This window comes from Lissotriton vulgaris, chromosome 7 (assembly GCF_964263255.1).
Source record: "Lissotriton vulgaris chromosome 7, aLisVul1.2, whole genome shotgun sequence".
NCBI classification, from domain to species: Eukaryota; Metazoa; Chordata; class Amphibia; order Caudata; family Salamandridae; genus Lissotriton; species Lissotriton vulgaris.
Genome location: NC_141695.1, coordinates 412,057,677 through 412,077,084, shown reverse-complemented (window position 1 = coordinate 412,077,084; position 19,408 = coordinate 412,057,677). Strand labels below are relative to the sequence as shown.

Below are 19,408 nucleotides of genomic sequence, written 5' to 3'. Positions count from 1 at the left end.
TGCCTAGGTGATTGCATGAGTGCAGGGGTATTGCCTGGGTGATTTGATGAGTGCACAGGTAGTTCTCGAGTGAATGAATGAGTGCAAGGGTAGTCCCTGAGTGATTGAATGAAAGTAAATGTAATGTCTGAGTGAAAAATAAGTACAAGGGTAATGCCTGTGTCGCTGAATGAGTGCATCGGTAGTGCTTCATAGAATGGATGAGTATGTGGGTAGTGCATAAGTGAATAATTTAGTGCAAGAGTAGTGCATGAGGTGATTGCATGTGTGCATCGGTAGTGCCTGTGTAATTGCAAGAGTGCAAAAATACTGCCTGGGTAATTGCATTAGTGGAGGAGTACTGCTTGGTAGATTGCATGAGGGCATGGGTTGTGCCTGAGTGAATGGATGAGTGAAAGGATAGTGCCTGGGTGACTGAATGAGTACATAGGTTGAGCCAGAGTGATTGGATGAGTGCATGAGTACTGTCTGAGTAAAATTATGAGTACCAGGGTATTGCCTTGGTCACTGGATGAGTGCATTGGTACTGCCTGAGAGAATAGATGAGTGTATGGGTACTGCCTAAGTGAAGGGATGAATACAAGGGTAATGCTTTGGTCACTGGATGAATAGTGCCTGAGAGAATATATGAGTACGTGTGCATTGCCTGAGTGAATTGAGTACAAGAGTAGTGCCGAGTTAGAGGCAAGATGGCGGCCGGCACTTGGGCTGAGTGAGCTTATGTTGGCGTTCTCCTCTCCCCACCTAACCGCTGCCTGTTTCAATGCGGTATACACGAGGCTCTGACTAACTCTTTTTTCAGCCGGCTTACCGAGGATGCTCTGGTGGCTTAGCGTTCACCGTCTTGGCTTTTTGTGTGGACTCCCAGCATCGTGCTGCTACCCGGGTGTACGCTGCTTCGCATCTCATCGCGTTCAGCGGGGACAGCCGGGTCGAATCACCCGATCGTACTCCACTGCTGAGATGCCAACAAAAAAATCAATTGAAGACTATGCCGCAAGCAGCGGCCAAAACCGGAACGGGTCTGGCGGCTGCTCCTGTCCCAGCGGGAGTACCAGCACGCTCTATGCCGCCACCAGCAGTACTACCACTGAGCAATATTTCGAAAAAAGGCTGCCACTGCCAAATCGATGAAGCCTCTCACACCCCCGGTTCCAGCAATGTTCAAAACTTGGGATGGCTCATCTATTAAAGTCATCCAAACATCTGCTGCTCCCACTTTGGCTATCACGGAGCACGCCTCACTCAGCACAATACCAACAACAGCTACCGATACAGCCGGTAAGGCAATAACTCTTGCTAATTCCTCTTCTTCTATGGCTGGGGGCAATAACATTGTGGTGGACAAACAACCAATTCAAATTGAGCAACCACAGTCCTTAGACACACTCCCCGGGGCTGGCACAGGCATCGTTCCTATATTGGATTTGGCATTACATGCAAGCGGGATTCTGGGAGATATAGCCCCCTCAGTTTCGAGGCCCATTCCTCTGTTGCTACCCCCTCACAGTGAGCCAGTACAGCTCCCGAGCTCAGGGGGCTTGTCGCAGGGTTCAAAATTCCCTACGCAGAGTTATCAAGACTTGCACAGATATTGCCACCAGGGTCACGGAGGCAGAGACTCGGATTTCCTGATTGGAAGATGATTTGGTGACTCAAAAATCTCAGTTGGATGAAATTCAGTCACAAAGCATAGACATTCAAGCTAAGCTTGTTGATATTGAAAACCGGGCACGTCGTAACAACTTAAGAATTTTGGGGGTCCCGGAGGGTACAGAAGGGTCAGACACTCGCCAGTTTGTTGTGGACTTGTTTTCAGAAGCCTTTCCAGAGGTTAAGGAATGGGACTGGCGGGTAGAGATCCAACGTGCCCACCGTTTTCCCTTTAAACTAAAGCAGCGCTCAGGGCAGACTCATAATAGACCTCGTGCTATCTTAATTTGTCTACATAATTTCTTAGCCAGAGATAAAATTTATGATTTAGCCAGGCCTGATAGGCAAAGGTCTGGAAAAGACTGTCAATTTTTTGTGAGGCCGGACCTTTGTCCAGCCACGGTAGAACGGAGGTGGCAGCTCTGTCAATTGATTGCCCCCTCCCAATTGAAGGGAGCACAGGCTTTCCTGCTTTTTCCTGCCAAACTCAAAATCATACTTCAGGGCCAGACTAAATTTTTTGAGTCTGAGATTCAAGCAAAATCTTTTCTAGACTTACTGTGAAAACTTGTAATTGCTGTCAAATATGTTTTTGTGCTCTCAAACTTTCTTTTACTTTCCTTTGCTTCCCTTTCAGCAATTATTTGATATCCCGTGGTGACATGTCTCTTTCTCTGGCTTAGATTTTTGTTTATTTGGCAGCGCTTCTAGGGGGAGGGGGCTTGATTATTCCAGCCTCTCCATCACCGGAACTACAGTTTCAGCTTTGTGTGGGGGGTGGAAACCTGGAGGGGGGCGTACTCAGGAGGGAGGTGAGGGCTGGGGGAGGGTGGGTTTGGGGTTGGGGTGCATTAAAAAATTAAGCTAGAGGAATACTTTCTCATCTCAAGACAATCATGGATTAAATCAGACATTATCTAAAATTGTGTTTTTATTTCTGTTAGTTGTCGATGGCATGGGTTAAATTATCCATACTAAACAAACCAAGTATAACAATGGGTCAGCGAAATCATAATGTAGCTATCTAAATAACTGTGTGTGTAGTGATAGAACACAGTCCCTGAATCCAAGGTATTCCTGGTGAAAAATGTGTTCCCATCAGATACCCGTCCTGTACCGCCCTACATCATTTGGGATCCTTCACCCGAAGGAAGTGGAAACAAATCCACTTAGGATTAGGTAGATTGTGTCCTAATCATGTGAAGGAGTTAAGGATGTGTAGATGTAAACTATATGATGGTATCAGGGGGCAAAAAATAATAAGCAGTGCAATAAGTGCTCTCTGTAGCGTGTGATAAAGTGAAATTAATATTAGGTTGTGGGAGTGGAAAAGAAGGGATTTATTATGGTCCTACCCACACCCAAGGTTAAAAAAACAGTGCAAAGTAGTGTCAACAAATAACTACTTAGGTCTTATCTAGGTCGACATGTTTCTGCAGTTTTTTGGCTCACAAGATACCCATCTGCTTCATCAGGACCTTAATGATCGAGTGCTACTGCTATTTAAAGTGAAAAGAGTGTACAAAAATCATATCACCTGAGAACGCCGGTTGAAATGATCCATTTGGTCACCAAAGGACAAACAAACATACACATAATACAAAATGCACACAGTTAGTGACGATCGCTTCAAATACACAGAGAATATCTCGTGATGTTAGTGTATATGCCAATTGTTATTGGTCAATCGTTGTTAAGCAATCAACTGATTGGCCAGGTAAAGAAATCCTGGAGTAAAAGAGGTTGTATACACTCACCCACAGTCTGGGGAATGAACTCTCCACCTCACCCGGCCACAGCTCAGGTACAAATGGAGCACCGCTCTATTGGATGTGAAAAGAAAAATTAATGAAAGAGGAAGAGTTCGCTAGAACTCAGTTAGAAAACACAAGCTTTTCCCAGCGTGTTGGTTCTATCGCCGTTTTGAATTTCAGCCTAGTACAGGGGAAAGTAAATGGTATTTGCAATATAGCCTTTAAGTATTCCAAGTACAACTAGATTACGTGCTTAAGTAAGGTGTTTGTACTCCGTCGCTTAGTTATTGGCAACCAAAGCACCCGTTGATGTCTGTCGGGTATCTGGGCTTAATGGAGGATCGAGCAGATTTAGCATTCAAGAAAGGTTCTCCCTCTCGAATCTAAAATGCATTTGTCGACCTAGATAAGACCTAAGTAGTTATTTGTTGACACTACTTTGCACTGTTTTTTAACCTTGGGTGTGGGTAGGACCATAATAAATCCCTTCTTTTCCACTCCCACAACCCAATATTAATTTCACTTTATCACACGCTACAGAGAGCACTTATTGCACTGCTTATTATTTTTTGCCCCCTGATACCATCATATAGTTTACATCTACACATAATTAACTCCTTCACATGATTAGGACACAATCTACCTAATCCTAAATGGATTTGTTTCCACTTCCTTCGGGTGAAGGATCCCAAATGATGTAGGGCAGTACAGGACGGGTATCTGATGGGAACACATTTTTCACCAGGAATACCTTGGATTCAGGGACTGTGTTCTATCACTACACACACAGTTATTTAGATAGCTACATTATGATTTCGCTGACCCATTGTTATACTTGGTTTGTTTAGTATTTGTAGGGACTATAACAATGCTAGGTCATTAAACACTTCCCTTACACGCCCCCTTATTGTATTTATTAAATTATCCATAGCCTCTTGGAATGTGTGTGGGTTAAATAATGGGAAGAAGTGAGCGCTATTGGCAAGGATCATACATACATCATCTATGCCTACAAGAAACTAATGTTCCTTGGAACAATAGGGAATGTCTAAAAATCCCGGGATTTGAGTTGGTAGCCTGCTCACGTCAGTCCTCTATGATTAGAGGTGTAGCTATACTTTTGAAGCGATGTGTAGGCTCCTGTTTGAGAACCACTCAAGACCCAGGGGGTGGGTGGGCTATTGCTGAGCTTCTGATTAACGGCACAGCTTTGACGGTTTGTACCGTCGACAATTCAAATTTGGATGACCCTGCAATCTTAGACTATTTATATGTAGAACTGTCCCTTTGGCCCCAGCCTATTTATCTTTGCGGCGACTTTAATATTATTCTACCAGCTAATTTTAATATTGTTGGAGGGCAGAGCTATGTGGGTTACAAACCCAGAGTTTACAGAGCTTTGCAAGCTCTGGTGCAAGAATATCTTATGAGCGACCTATGGTTTCACTACTGCAGTAATATAGATGGCTCCACGTATTTTTCAGCCCCTTATGGAAGATGGTCTGGCTGGGCTACTTTTTTGTTTCTGATCAAATGGTTGGCACTGCATCTACTAATATGTCTCCTAGACTTATCTCAGATCACAACCTTTTTATTATTAATTGTATAATAACTGGCGGTGCTAGACCACCTAGACTATGGACGTTTGAAAGAAAGATACTGTCAGAACCAACCTACATAGGTCATATGAAACCCTGGTTGATAGAATTCTTGAACATTAATAGGGGCTCTGCTCCTACTAACATTGTCTGGGACTCACTTAAGGCCGCAGTACGTGGCGAGACTAAAAGCTTTTCCTTTTTTCGCCAGAAGCAAATTCAATATCAAATAAGGGGGCGGATGAAGGAATTGCATTGCGCAGAGGTTCAGCTGACCAATATGATTAGAGAGGGTAGTGACATACTCCCTAGTCAGTCGAGTGTTGCCCGAATAAAGGCTTCGTTGCTGGAGTTCTTTGGCCATGATCTTGCTTCCAAGTATCTGCAATATCGCTCAATGATGTTCGAGTACGGGGAAAGGTCGGGCAGGGTCCTTGCCATGAGACTCCAGCGGCGTGGCCTGGCTAACCGTATTGGCAGCATTCAGGATTCTCAGGGGTCTGTCCAGGATACTCCGGAAGGAGTGGTTTCAGTCTTTTTAGATTTTTATCAGTCTTTGTATACTGAGGAGGTTAGTGACCAAGTAATTGACCTCGGGTTTAGTGCCTACATAGAGGGGCTTACCACTTCAAAAATTTCGGATTACAATAACGAGGCTCTCTCTGTGCCTATCACATGCGAAGAGCTAGATTTAGCGCTAAATTCTTTGGCCAGTGGGAAGGCAGCGGGTCCCGATTCTATTCCTTTGGAATTCTACACCACATTCCGGTCTGAGATTAAGCAGGACCTCTTATTAATTCTTAGAGAAGCCCAGCTTGGTAGGATCTCAGACTCTTGACGTTTAACAACTATTGTCTTGTTAAAAAGAAAAGGGTAAGCCGATCTTGATCTAGCTTCATTCCGCCCGATTTCATTAATTAATACCCATTCTAAAATCTTTTCTAGAATTTTGGCTTCTAGATTAGCATCGGTAGTCTCCCCGTTGGTTTCTATTCGCCAACAGGGGTTCATCCCTGGAAGGGACACTGCGGACCATGTTCAACGGGTCATAGCTCTCTTTGATTGGGCCCAAGTCACACGGTCCCCGCTTGGAGCAATCTTCCTAGACGCTGAAAAAGCATTTGACAGGGTTGCTTGGGCTTTCTTGTGGAAGGTTTTACATTGGAAGGGCTTTTCCCTAAATTTCATTCATGCTTTACAGTCATTGTATATCCCCCCCCCAAGAAACCCTGTCAATCTCAGGGGCTGTCTCAAAACCTATTGACATTGGCAGGGGTACGAGGCAGGGGTGTCCCTGCTCACCCCTTCTATTTGCCTTATATATTGACCCCTTTATTAGTAAGTTACAGCTTTCCCGGAACATTGAGTTGGTTAAGAACAATGCGGTTGATTTCAAAGCGTTGGCATACGCTGACGATATTGTGGTTCTTACTAGTAATGTGTCACCCTCGTTTGTAGCAATTAAGACTCTGGCGGTAGCCTTTGGACATCTATCAGGTTATAAACTTAATGTCCAAAAAAACCAGGTTATTCAGTCATCGGCCATGGGAATATCTGATGTCCCAATTGTGCAAAGTGCTATGTATCTGGGTATTAAGATCACCGCTGCAGTTGAACAACTACCGGAAATGAACATTTTGCCCATTATAGATACTGTGAACTCTACTCTGCAAAGGCTTGACAACCTTCATTTGTCCTTATTTGGCAGGAGGAATGTATTGAAGATGTTCGTTCTGCCAAACTTTTTATATATATTGAGGACAATACAGCTGGAATTTGCTCAGGCTAGTCTTTCTAGTGCGCAAAGATGCTGTAATCGCTTCCTGTGGAGCTATCACTCTCCGAGGAGGGCTGCTCAATGGATGTGTCTTCCATTAGGTAGGGGTGGCTGGTCAGTCCCTAATTTATTGTTTTATAATTGGGCAGCTCTCGTACAGCATTTGGCTGTCCCATTATTTGCCGCACAAGCGTTACTCCCACCTGCATTTACTCCTTCTATTTTTGAGATTGGTCTAGGGGCAGCTGCTAATGGGACTCTTCTTTCAGTTCTAGAGCCTAGTTACTTTAAGAAAAACTAAGTTTAAAGTTATTTTAACAATGTTTTCAGTTTGGAGGAAGGTTATTGTTCTATCCCTAACATCAATTTTTACTCACCCCTGACTGCCGCTAGGCTCTTGCCACCTATTTTTCAAGATTCTGTTACATTTAGGTGGAACTCTTTGGGTATTAATGTACTGGGTGATCTAGCTCACGATGGTAGTGTAGCCTCATTTTCATTTATAAAAGATAAGTATGGTTTGGATGCTCAGGAATTTTTTAAGTACCTTCAGGTGTGCAGCTACCTAACACAGCTTCTTCATACTGTTCCAGCTGCTTTATCTAGAAGTTCATTGATGGACTTGATCTTAAGGAGGGCTTGCATTGGTGATCTGTACCAAAATGTAATACTGGCCATTCCGGACGACCTTGCTGTACAGATTGCAAAATTAGAAGTTAAGTTAGGGAAGGGTGGTTTGGATATTGTTAATGCATTAGAGCTCTCCAATTCTGTGTTAATTTCTGGGAGCTTACGCTCTCAAAGCTATATGGCCCTATTTGATTTGTATTTTACTCCCGCTGAAATATCAGAATGGGGAGGTGTCACTGTCAATGGATGTCCGTGATGTGGTTTTGAGTCAGCTAATGATACACATATGTTTTTTTCATGTGCTAAGCTAGATTCGTTCTTACAAGATGTACACTCATTTATTAATATATCTCTTAAATTACCGGTGGTATTATCTGCAGAATTGGTTATCATGGGCTGTGAGTCAGACATGTCTGCGTCTTGGTCCTCCTATGAGGTAGCGCTTCTGTGCATTTTTATGTCGTTAATTTGACTATGCATAGCCTCGGAATGGATTAACCCGGTCCTGTCTACTTTTCTAAATTGGAAGGCAAGGATATTAGCCCTTTACAATTTAGAATCAGCAGTGTTTTTGAGAGGGGGTAAGAGGCGGCGCAAAAAAAGCTTGAAAATTTGGGGGCCATTTAGGCTTTGGCTGAATAATTAACTGTCTGTAGTCCCATTATTGCAATTTAGTTTCTGCCACCTGTATAAACATCTTTGCTAGTTTAATGCACACTTATTTTTCCCAATGCATTTTCTTCTTATTTGTTTTATATTCTGTTTCATGCATTTTGATTTTTGTGCTCACAATGATTTGTATTTGGATTTTATTATGCTTGCCTGGATTTAATCACCGGCTATTGTATTTTCTTTGAGGATCTTCAAGCTGACCAATAAAAATATATAAAAAAAAAACAAGAGTAGTATCGAAGTGATACAATGAATGCAGGGGTAGTGCCTGGGTAATTGTATGAGTGCAAAATACTGCCTGAGTGATTGCAGGATTGGAGGGGTACAGCCTGGGAGATTGCATGAGTGCATGAGTAGTGCCTGTGTGAATGGATGATTGCCAGGGTATTGCCTGATTGATTCAATAAGTGCAGGGGTACTGCCTGAGTGATTGCATGAGTGTATGGGAATTACTGAGTAAAAGTATGAATGTAAGGGTAATGCCTGGGTGATTGTATGAGTGCATGGGTAGTGCCTGAGTGAATGTTAGAGTGGAAGTCTAGTGCCTGGGTGATTGCATGAATATATGATTAATGCCTGAGTTATTCAATATGTATATAGGTAGTGCCTCCATGATTACACAAGTGCATGGGAGAGCCTCACTGAATGCTTGAGTGCAAGAATATTACTTGAGTGATTGCATGAGTACATGGGCAGTGAATGGGTGATTCTATAAGTGCAGAGGTACTGCCTGGGTGATTGCATAACTGCAAAAGTAATGTGTGAGTGCTTAGATCAGTGCATGGGTAATGCCTTTATAAAAGGCTGACTGCAAGAGTAATTCCGGGATGAGTATATGAGTACATGTCTAGTACCTGAGAGAATGGATGAGTGCATGGGTTGTATCTGAGTGAAATGTTAAGTACACGAGGAGACTCTCATTTACATCTGGTACAATATAGACAAAAAATATATAAAGTATTTTCTTTTAAACACAGTTTTCCAAATGCAATATAAATTAGCGCCAATAATATTCCAAGCACCTATTATAAATACTAATAGTTTCCAGTCCTGTCTACTTTCTGTTGACCTCTTTCCAATAGGTCGAATGATGTACTCAAAACTTTGGCTTAAAAAATAACAAATATGAATTTGCTATTTCATAAGGCAATCTAGGTTTGAAATCAAAGTGGACATCATTGCAATGTGTCCATCCTATATTACACTTTAAATAAATAGTATAGTGTCAAGGTGTTGTAGAAGGTCCATCATGAAAGTAATAGCCACTGCTGTAAATGTTCTGTCTGAAATTGATATTTGACTTGCATTAAAAATAAATATTCTTGTTTCCAATTTTCTTCCATTTACACTACAACGTTGTGGCATTAACATGAGATATTTTCCAAATCTATATGTAATGTAGACAACATCTCTGATCTACAATGTGAACATCTCATGTCCTGATTTGCTGTTTCTATGAATTTGTTAAAAGGTACTGATTTGCAGTCTGGTATTGTCAAGTATATGAATCGTTCTGTTTGCATTTCAGTGGTAGAAGTAAATGAACAGTCTTCACATTTATGATCCCATCGGTAACTTAGTCCAAAAACGTTTTCAATTTGTATTCCTTCATGTTCTTATACTCCAAGCATAAGGATTAGAAATTCTTGTGCATCTTGTTGTATATTTAGAGTACATGTCAAAGAGCCAGTACAAATATCCAAAAGATGCCGAATGCCAGAAGCAGAATTAATTTCACTTCTGTCAGTTACCAACTGTTGAAATACATACTGCGGTTAACAACAGAATCTTTTTTCACTATTTCCCTTAATTCAATTGTTAAGATCTTGTAGATAAAAACCTTTCAGAATTACATCAGCATGACAGTTAATACCTGAACTATTTTCTTACTGGTATCCTACAATCTCATCAAAACTTTCTATTTTCGTTTTTTTACATGTTCAAATTTATCCTCATTTGTTTTCTTTTTTTTAACCTCAATTGCATATTTGATATGCTTCCATTTTGGACACACTACAAATTTGTCATATATGGGATATCCAGCTAAATCAGGAGTATAACGTCTTCTTAAACAATTCTACTCTCTTACACATTTCGCATCAGCACTAATCCTTTTCTCATCAAAACATATCAAATACAAACTAGAAAATGTTCTTAATCAAGGTAATGCAGCAAATGACATTCCCTCTTTGAACACTGTACTTCTTATATTCACAAAACAAGTGTCTATACTTAAACCTTAAGATTTATGAATAGTTACTGCATATGCTAAAGATAGAGGAAACTGTTTTCTGCAAAGATACAAATCTTTTTTTATATGCTAAAAACGTACAACACAGCACAGTCTTACCTATTTAATCTGATCAAATAGTATAAGCAAAACTTCTATTCCATCTCTGTACTGAAATTTTACAAAATCCACAACTTTTGCCATTGCTCCATTTACTAAACATTCTTCTATATTCAAATTATGCCATAAAATTACCCGACAGTTTATACATACATGTAAAGTCTTTTCTAAGCCTGCAGTTTTAGATACATACATTTCCACAGAATGTAATTTACCATGTAGTTTCTGTGTAAGAAGAATAGTCAGCTCATTCAAACTTCAGGTAGAGTCCATGCAGAGAAAGGGGACTACAACGTATTTCACACTGAAGTCACTGAGGAGACGGCTCCCCAACCTCATGCTTGATCCCTTTCTGCAGGTCCTAAGGCCAAACTGTTGCCGACACTGACATATGATAGTGAAGCTCTTAAAGGCAAAGACACAGCAGTTCTAGGCATCATAATAGTCAACTCCTATAGAGCAATCTTCCATCTTCCAAAATATGTCTCTCCGGCTCAAATACTACTGGAATTTGGGGTCCAAAGACAAATGGTGGAAAGAAGGAGTGCTTGTGTTAAAAGTTGGCATAAAATCCGAAGTGCTGAGGCAGGATCTCTAAACTCCCACCTCTGGAATGCCTCACTTCATCAAGAAAAATGTCCAGCCAGGTATTACTTGTTTGACTCTATTAAGTTCCTGGGCCTGTCTGAACTCTGGGCCTTTCCTTCAAAAAAGCTGTGAAAAAAACAACATCCATGTTATCTGTTTTAGAAGACAAAGCAAATCTTACTAAAAGGCTCACAGCTGGATATTTATCAGTGACTACGCAAGGCCAAAACCCCAAGCCTACTTGAGTGCAGCAATCAAGATACGAATGAGGGAAAACTTCCTATGGCTGCGTTTGGGGTAATTGCGATTAAACCCTATCTTCCACTATGGGAAAGGTAAGGATGCATTCCGACCCGTCGTCTATGTGAAAGTGGGAAGGAAGACATCATTCATGTAACTTGCAACTGTCCCAACTTAAAGGATATAAGATGCACCTTGTTACGTCCCTTTTTTAGGTATTATGGCATCCGGTTCTGTAGTTGGCAGTGAAGCTTTGCTTTAACCCCATTGACGTCCAGCTTAACTGTCAACTAACAAAATACTTCGAGACAGTAACTAGGGGCCCGATGTAGGTAGCCCTTTACCGGTCGGAAACGGCCGAAAATACCGATTTTTGGCCGTTTCCGATCGGTAAAGGGCTACCGAGATGTAGGGGCACATTTTCGGTAATTTTACCGAATCGGTATCATTACCGAATCGGTAAATAGACCGATTCGGTAATATGTACCGAATCGGTAAAATAATTACCGATTCGGTAATATTTACCGATTCGGTAAAATTACCGAAAATGCTATGTAGGTAGGCAATGTACCTTCTGCACATGGCTTACAGAATCGGTATTTTACCATGGAATACAAATCCATGGTAAAATACCGATTCCGGTGTGCATGCACATGTGTGCATGCACACCTATGTCATGTGACAGGCAGACCTGCCCTTAGGGCAGGTATGCCTGCCACATGGCACCTGTGCCTGTTTTGGGGGTGCCAGAGGGTGTCAAAGTGACACCCCCTGCACCCTTGTGAATTCTTTAATTACCGATTCGGTAAATACCGAATCGGTGATGCCTAATCATTCCTATGGGCTTCAAAGCCCATAGGAATGAATGGGCATTACCGATTCGGTATTTACCGAATCGGTAATTAAAGAATTGTTAAGGATTCGGTAACGAATCCAGATGTTGGGACCTACATACCATTTACCGATTTTGAAATACCGAGTCGGTAGGATTCGGTATTTTAAAATCGGTAAATGGCATTTACCTACATCGGGCCCTAGGAGACTTAAAACCCTGTCGTTATCAGAAACATGTTAAAGAAAAAGCTTCTCCTGTGTAAAATTAATTTTATATCTTATTTTAGTTGCACTAGCTCTTTAATTACCAATCCTCTCATTTAAACAATGGACTTGGTTAAGCTCTGTTATCCGGCATGGGAATTAATGGTAGTCATTGTCAGCTCAGAACTACCTGAGATATAAGAACTTATAAGAATTACTTTTAAAACAGCTAATTGTATAAATTGACAATATTTTATTGGTGATCCTCTATAAAGTCGCTTTTAAATGCAATAATCTGTGTACAATGGAAGTTTTTATTGTTATGTATTTGCAAAGATTTTAATTAATCAAGCAAAAGAAACATTATCTTATCTTAACCTTTAATGTTGTATGCTGCTAATCCAGATGGAGCTGTTACAACACAAGATAAATGTGAATCTGTAATTTTGTGTAGATACCTAGTCAAAACCTTAATTAAGAAACTTTTTCCTGTTTCAGCTTGTCATCTGATGTATATTAGAACAGGTTTAAATGATGAAATTTGGCATTTTGGCATTTTTTTTCATGAAGCAACCCATGTTGTATCTGTTCTTTTACTTGTAGATATATTGCTTTCTGTTCAATATTTAGCTGTTCCTCTAACTTTTCCAACTGGATAATATCCTGTTGTGCTTGCTACATTGCAGTTTCTACCTCATTCATGGCTATTGCTGCTTCATTTTCGATTATAGGTAGTCCCAATGGATCTTGAATTAGTAGGCCAGAACTTTGACTATCTTGAGAACTTTCTCTAGCTATTTCCGCTGCAATAGTACTTTCTTGATCAATATCATCATTTAACATTTGTAGATATATAGGAGAAAGTGTGCACTGAATACAGTCTTCACTTGCATTAAACAAATCTTCATAGCAGTCGAAATTCGGTTTCAGTGCGCCAAGGCTTGAACAATTGCAGAAGTGCTAAACAGAAAAATTCCCTCTTATCTGGACTTTTACAACTCAGTTTTCTGTTGTTAATAAGATTTCCTTTTGCATGTTTTACCAAATATCCATTATATCCAATTACTGCATAATTATCTTCTTTTATATATTCTGTAACTTTTCATTTAAACCTGTAATGTTGTAAGTACTTCATAGAGACATAGATTTTTAAGACGTGGACTCTTTTTTGGCTAGTATGTATCCAACAAAATAGTTTTACCAATATCTGTACTTTCTGGTTCATTCAGTGCGAAGTATTCTTTTTTTTTGTAATGTTTTCAATACTTTATTTCATGTGGCAGCAAAACCTAGACTAACCCAAATGATTCCTCTTGACTTTGAATGATAACTGGTAGAGCTCAAGCAATCTGAACATTCTTAAGATCCAATCTTTCGATGAGAAAGCCTTCTTTTCAAGTGGAAGCTGTACAATCTCATGCTAAGACTTTGCACATGTGAAATGTCTCCCCACATTTCTTTCATCTGTCTTTTCAGATTTGATTATATATGATGTAAGATCGAATGAATGAATTCTTTATTGTTTGGTTACTCAAAACCATTACATTAAAAACATAATACGAGGTTATAAAATTACAAAAGTTAAAACCAAAGGAGTTTGTGCTGCCCAAGGGGCGGGATTGCGGAGGGTGAGGATCATGTTGAGGCTTAGGTCAACAAAGTCTCTATGAACAGAAGCCCTCCGGGGCCATCAGTAGAGTTCGTGTCTCGTATATGAACTTATGCTTTACCGTTGTCAAGGTATAGAGGTAGATGGTCGCCTCCTTTGCAGTGCGGATTCCTGATTGTCTTAGAATTGGCCTGAGGTAGAGACTGCGGGCCGTGCGCAGGGCCGGGCAGCAGAATAGTAGGTGGGCCAGTGACTCACGTTTGTACCTTCAGAGTCTGCATTCCCGGGCACCTGGGCCGGTCGTGCCAAAGGCATATAGTACTTTGAGAGGCAGCGGGTGCAGTCTATACGCTAAGATCTTGTGAAGGGCTGCGCGGCCCACGGCCTGCTTAAGATGGTATTTGGGATTATGCAGGATATGTGGTAAGGACAAGGACTCGTGTAGATCTTTTTTTACCAACGACTCCAGATCCAGTTCTCTTGACCGCGCCCGCAGTTGTTTTTTGATGGAGTGTTTGATGGCGGTATAGATGACATGTTCTGGATTCCAAGACTCAATGGCGAGGTTGAGATGGTCCTTCGCCGCCTTGAGAGTGGCTGACCAGGGGTTCCCTGGTTCGCTGAAGATGCAATTCAGCGTTGCCTTAAGAGTGTTCTCCTTTGCCGTAGTTGTTAAGAAGTAGTATTTGCTTAGGGCGGCCATCTCTTCCAGGTATTGCTGATTGAGTGAGAACTCCAGGCGAACGAGAGTGTTTCTGGTGCACCTCGGAAGATGAAATAGTCTCTTGTAGGCTCTGCAATGGATTTTTTCTAGTTCTTTATGCAGTTTGCCTGGAAATGCTTGGAGAGCATAATTTAGGGACGGCATTCATTTTGCTTTGAGTATTCGTTGGATAGCCAATGTGGACGGGCTGTATAAGGAGGCATGCAGCTTGCAGATAGCGTAAGTTATAGTTTTGCCTTTGCCTTGGATGGTCTTTAGGTGCACGCTTGAGAGCCCCGACTCCTGAAAGAAAATTCCCAAGTAAGTGTACCGCTGAGTACTTTCCAGCAGAAGGTGTCCAAGCCTCCATTTTACTGTTTTTTTCTTTGGGTACTTTCCAAAGATAATAATTTTGGACTTGGATGAGTTTGCTACAAGCTTATTTTTGTCATTGTATGCGGCCAGTGCAGTCAGCGCCAGACAAGGCCCTCTCCATGTCCGCTGTGTATAAATTAAATAGCATTGGAGCTAGCAGACACCCTTGTTTTAGGCCACGTTCCGTGTTGATCTTTGTGGATGCGTGGTCCCTCGAGAGTTTGATTCTTACCCACGTTTTGTGATACAAGGATTGGATCGCCCTCAACAGAGCTGGATTGATGTTCCATTGGGCCAGCTTTCTCCACAGGATAGCACGATCTACCCCATCAAACGTCGCCGAGTAGTCAATAAAGCAGGCGAATAAGGGGGGGCTTTTGGATGCCTGAGCGTGGTGGACCAGATAAGAGAGTGCAGTGATGTTATCGACTGTGGAGGACCCTGGTCTGAATCCAGTTTGACAGAATGGGAGGAGGCCTTCAGCGTTCATCCAGTCTGTGAGGTCCCTCAAGATTGCACTGTCGTAAGCTTTTCCCTCGATGTCCAGAATGGCAATCAGGCGATAGTTTGATGGTTCAGATTTGGGGCCCTTTTTGTGAATGGGCTGTAGGCGCGAGCCTCTCCATGAATCAGGGACATCACCCAGGAGCCAGCATTCATTGTACAGGTGGGTCAAGGTCTTTGACCAGAAATCGATGTTTGCCTTGAATAAGTGTCCGTGAAGGCCGTTGGGCCCCGGGGCACCATTTTGTCTGATGTTTTTTAGAATATTGGACACCACCAATCCTACCGGCGGGGCAGTCATCTCGGTGATTGGGTCTGAGTCGGCTCCCACGTCAATTGTTGCATTTTGCTTGGTGACAGTCCCGGTTTCAATGTAAAGGGATTTTACATGGGCGACCCAAGTGGGAGCGTCGAGGGAGTTTTCTCTATGATTTGAACACCGTCCAAGGGTGCTTAAGTAGTGCCAAAACTCCTGCGATTTTCCTGGGCTCAGCAAGTCAAAGATTTTCAGGCATTGTGCTTCGCAGTGATCTCGTGTTGCTTCCCAAACCTTCTTGAAGTGACTTTTGCTGGCCTCTTGGAGTTGTTTCTTCATTGTGCTTGAGCCATGTTTGTAGAAGAGTTTACATTTCTTGCTCAGTTGTTTAGCGCTGATTTTAAGTTCCACCTTGCATCCGTAGGTGAGTGGGGAGTCCCTGTTAGATGTATTGTTTGAGGTTCCACGAAGGATTGCAGCCAGGGTCCCAGTGGTGGCATTCCAGGTGGCTATTGCGCCCGTTTTTTGTTCATTCGGTGGCCAGCCTGGCCACTGGTTTGCCCAGTTGTTAAAAGATGTGATAGTGGTCTGTGCCCATTTTATTCTTCTGGGCAGTTTTATCAGATCTTCGCCATAAGATGCACCAATGTATTCGAGCCTGTGGCGAGTGTCCACTATGAGATTCAATGTGATGGTTAAAGCAGCGTGGTCGCTATCACTTCGCGGGTGTACTGTGAAATTTGAGATGAGAGGTTGTTGTTTTTCGCTGAGGATGATGTAATCGATCGTTGTTTGGTTATTGTATGTAGGACCGACAAAAGACCCTGGACTGAGATTTAGGAGGACTGAGTTCGCTGTCGCCAACTTGTAAGTTTTTAATAGGTCATTCAGGGCAATGTTGGCCCCAGGCTGAAGACGTCGTGTGGTTGATATCCCTAAATTATGGGTATTGAAGTCGCCAAGAATGATAAATTCCAAGGCCGGATGTTGGAGCATTAAGGACTCAAGGAGGGTTGTCAGCGTGGCCAAATTGGGTATGGGCCCATGTGAATTATAGTAGAGATTAATTAATAAAAACGAAAAGTGACCCTTTATCAGGCGGCAGCCTTTCAGGATGCCTGCCTGGAGATTGTCTGGAAGATTGGGAATTGCCACGAATTCCAGGCTGAGTGAGTGCTTTATGTAGACACATATCCCCCCCCCCCCCCGACGGTCTTCCGAATATGTTAAGCTTTTTTGCAGGTTTTCCATATTCAGCGCATCTTCATAATGAAAGCGGGTGGAGCTGCCAGGATTCTTGTATGCAGATGATATCTGCCTCTTCCATGAATGTCACAGCATTTTTGTTAAGAAACAGCCTTATAAGCCCTGCGACGTTCCAAGTCACGATTTTCAGGCAATCCGGCGGTTGTACCTGTCTGGAGGATTTTGTTGGACGATGAACGTTTTGCCGAGGGGTGTCTCGGGGCATTGTGGCTGTGTTAGGATCTTGAGTTTAATGCTAGTGGCAGCCAGGACCGGTCTTTACTTGTGCGTCCCAAGGTTGCGCATATGGTGTACCCTGTTTTGTGTTGGTTGTTATTTTGATTGGGTTGCTGATGGTCAGACCAGTGTTTGTGGCGCCTTTGGACCCCTGGAGAATGGGCGCCGCGTGAGGCGCGTCATTGGGATGGGCATACAGGCATGGGTTCCCTCCAGATCGCTGATCTACGTTTCCCATCTGGGAGTGTGCAGATTGAGTTTTTAAAAGGAGTGGGTATTTTTTGGTGCGCATAGGTTTTATTTTTATGCCCCAACTTTCCAATAGCTTGTGCTGTCTTTTCAGGGCCTCGGCCATATGCGGGCTCTCGAAGGTTAGACCCGTGGGTTCGTTTTTCTCGTCCGCATCTGGCGGGAGGAAGGAGATGGTTTCGATATCTGTAGTATTAGTTCCCTCCAACCCTGGGATGTTTGCAAAAAGTTCTAATAAATTGCTACGGTTGAGGATGACCCACGACCCCTGGGAGACGTAGTCAGGATACAGCGTTATTTTGCGATCTGGGACTGGGTTATTCGGCAGGCTGAATCCGCCCCACGGCCTCCTGTTTGTGATATATGTACTCTGTCCAGTTGACTGTCATTTGCATGCCTGTTTAACCCCACTGGCCCCAATTGCCGCTGGTGGGCCTCCATCTGTGACAGGCTGGGCGCGCTTATGGTTAATGGCGGCTGTTCAATTTGCTTGAGGTCTGTAACGGTCAAAGGCGCATGCGGTGCGCAGCCCTTCGTGGACATTAATAGAGCAGCGACCTGGGGGTCGTGCTTTTTGGGTATGCCTGGGTTGCCTCAGCTGAACTTTGGCTGTAGGGGTCCATTGCTTGTTTTAAGCATGGTGCTGTTGAAACTGGCTGGGGGGTTGCAAGTGAGGTTATTGCTAAGTTAGAGGGCTGAGTGTCTTCGATGTTTGACTCGATTGTTTCCAGTATTTTAACAGTCGCTCCCAGTTTGGTCGTTTCCTGATTCACATTGTGGGCGGGCATCTCATTCTCAGGCGTAGCCATTCCCGGATGGTTCTGGGAGCGAGAGTTTTATTTCGGTTTGCCTTATTGAGTTTTTTTTACATTTTTTCTTGTTTTTTCTAGATAGGGTGTGGGAGTCTGGGCTGGTTAGTGTGGTAATGTGCTGGGGCTCGTGGTTTTGTGTTTTGATCGTGGTAGCGTCTGGCCTGCTCATGTTGAGCATGGGTAATGGCGCCTCCCAGGCGGTTTTATCTTCTTTATTGATCTGTATCGAGTGGTTTGTTAGGTTTCTTGAGCCTTCTGTTTTTGGAGGGTGCGGGGTTGGTTCCTGAGAGATCGGGTCCTTGATCTTGCCGACTTCGCTCTTGAGGTCCTCAACTAATGTGGTCATGATGGCCAGAAGTTTTCCTAAATTGAACAAAATAGGGCTGCAACTACATGACTCAGGCTTGAAGTGTGTGCTGTCCTGTGCTCTACGAATCAGGGAATTCAGATGGTCCAGTTTACAGTCGATTCCAGATATTAGGTTTGCAACAGTTTGTATTATGTTTATCTGGGCATCGAGCTTGTCAGCGTGCATTATTGCCGCATCTGTCATAGAGATAAGTGTCTCGTTGATCAGAGCTAGGTGATCTGTGATCACTGGGGAGCTCTCCCCCCTGTCCGATCTTCTGCTCATCGAAGATGGTAACGGGGTCGTTTTATCTTGTTCACGGGTTCTCTGGTACATCGAGTTTGACGGTATGGTCACTGGGGAACTCTCCCCCCTATCCGAGCTTCTACTCATTGAAGATGGTGACAGGGTCATTTTATCTTGTTCACGGCGGCTCTGGTGCATCAAGTTCGAAGGTGGGGGGTGCCGGGCCTGTATTTCTATGATGCCTCCTCCTTCATAACTTTCATGTGTGCGACTGGTTGCGTCAAGCGTGTACTCCCCTGTTGCCGGGGTTGCGCTACATGTGCTAACCAATATGTTAGCCGCCAGGGCCCCATTTAGGATCGAGTTCGAGTGAGTATCTTCAGGTGAGTGATGTAAGGGAGTTGTTAGACTGCCCCGGGCCTCTGGCTTAAGGGGTATGCCACCCTGTAGCGTGGTTATTATTGGTGATAGGGGCCTTCCTGGATCCCGTGAGGCAATGGGACTGGGGGGGGGTAGGCTGTCC

At 43.0% G+C, this 19,408-nt stretch overlaps 1 protein-coding gene across 1 annotated transcript in view; it reads right to left on the bottom strand.

The window, feature by feature from the left end:
- LOC147701761 (uncharacterized) overlaps positions 1-19,408 on the bottom strand; it is a 469,217-nt gene that overhangs the window by 279,643 nt on the left and 170,166 nt on the right. The window lies entirely within an intron of this gene.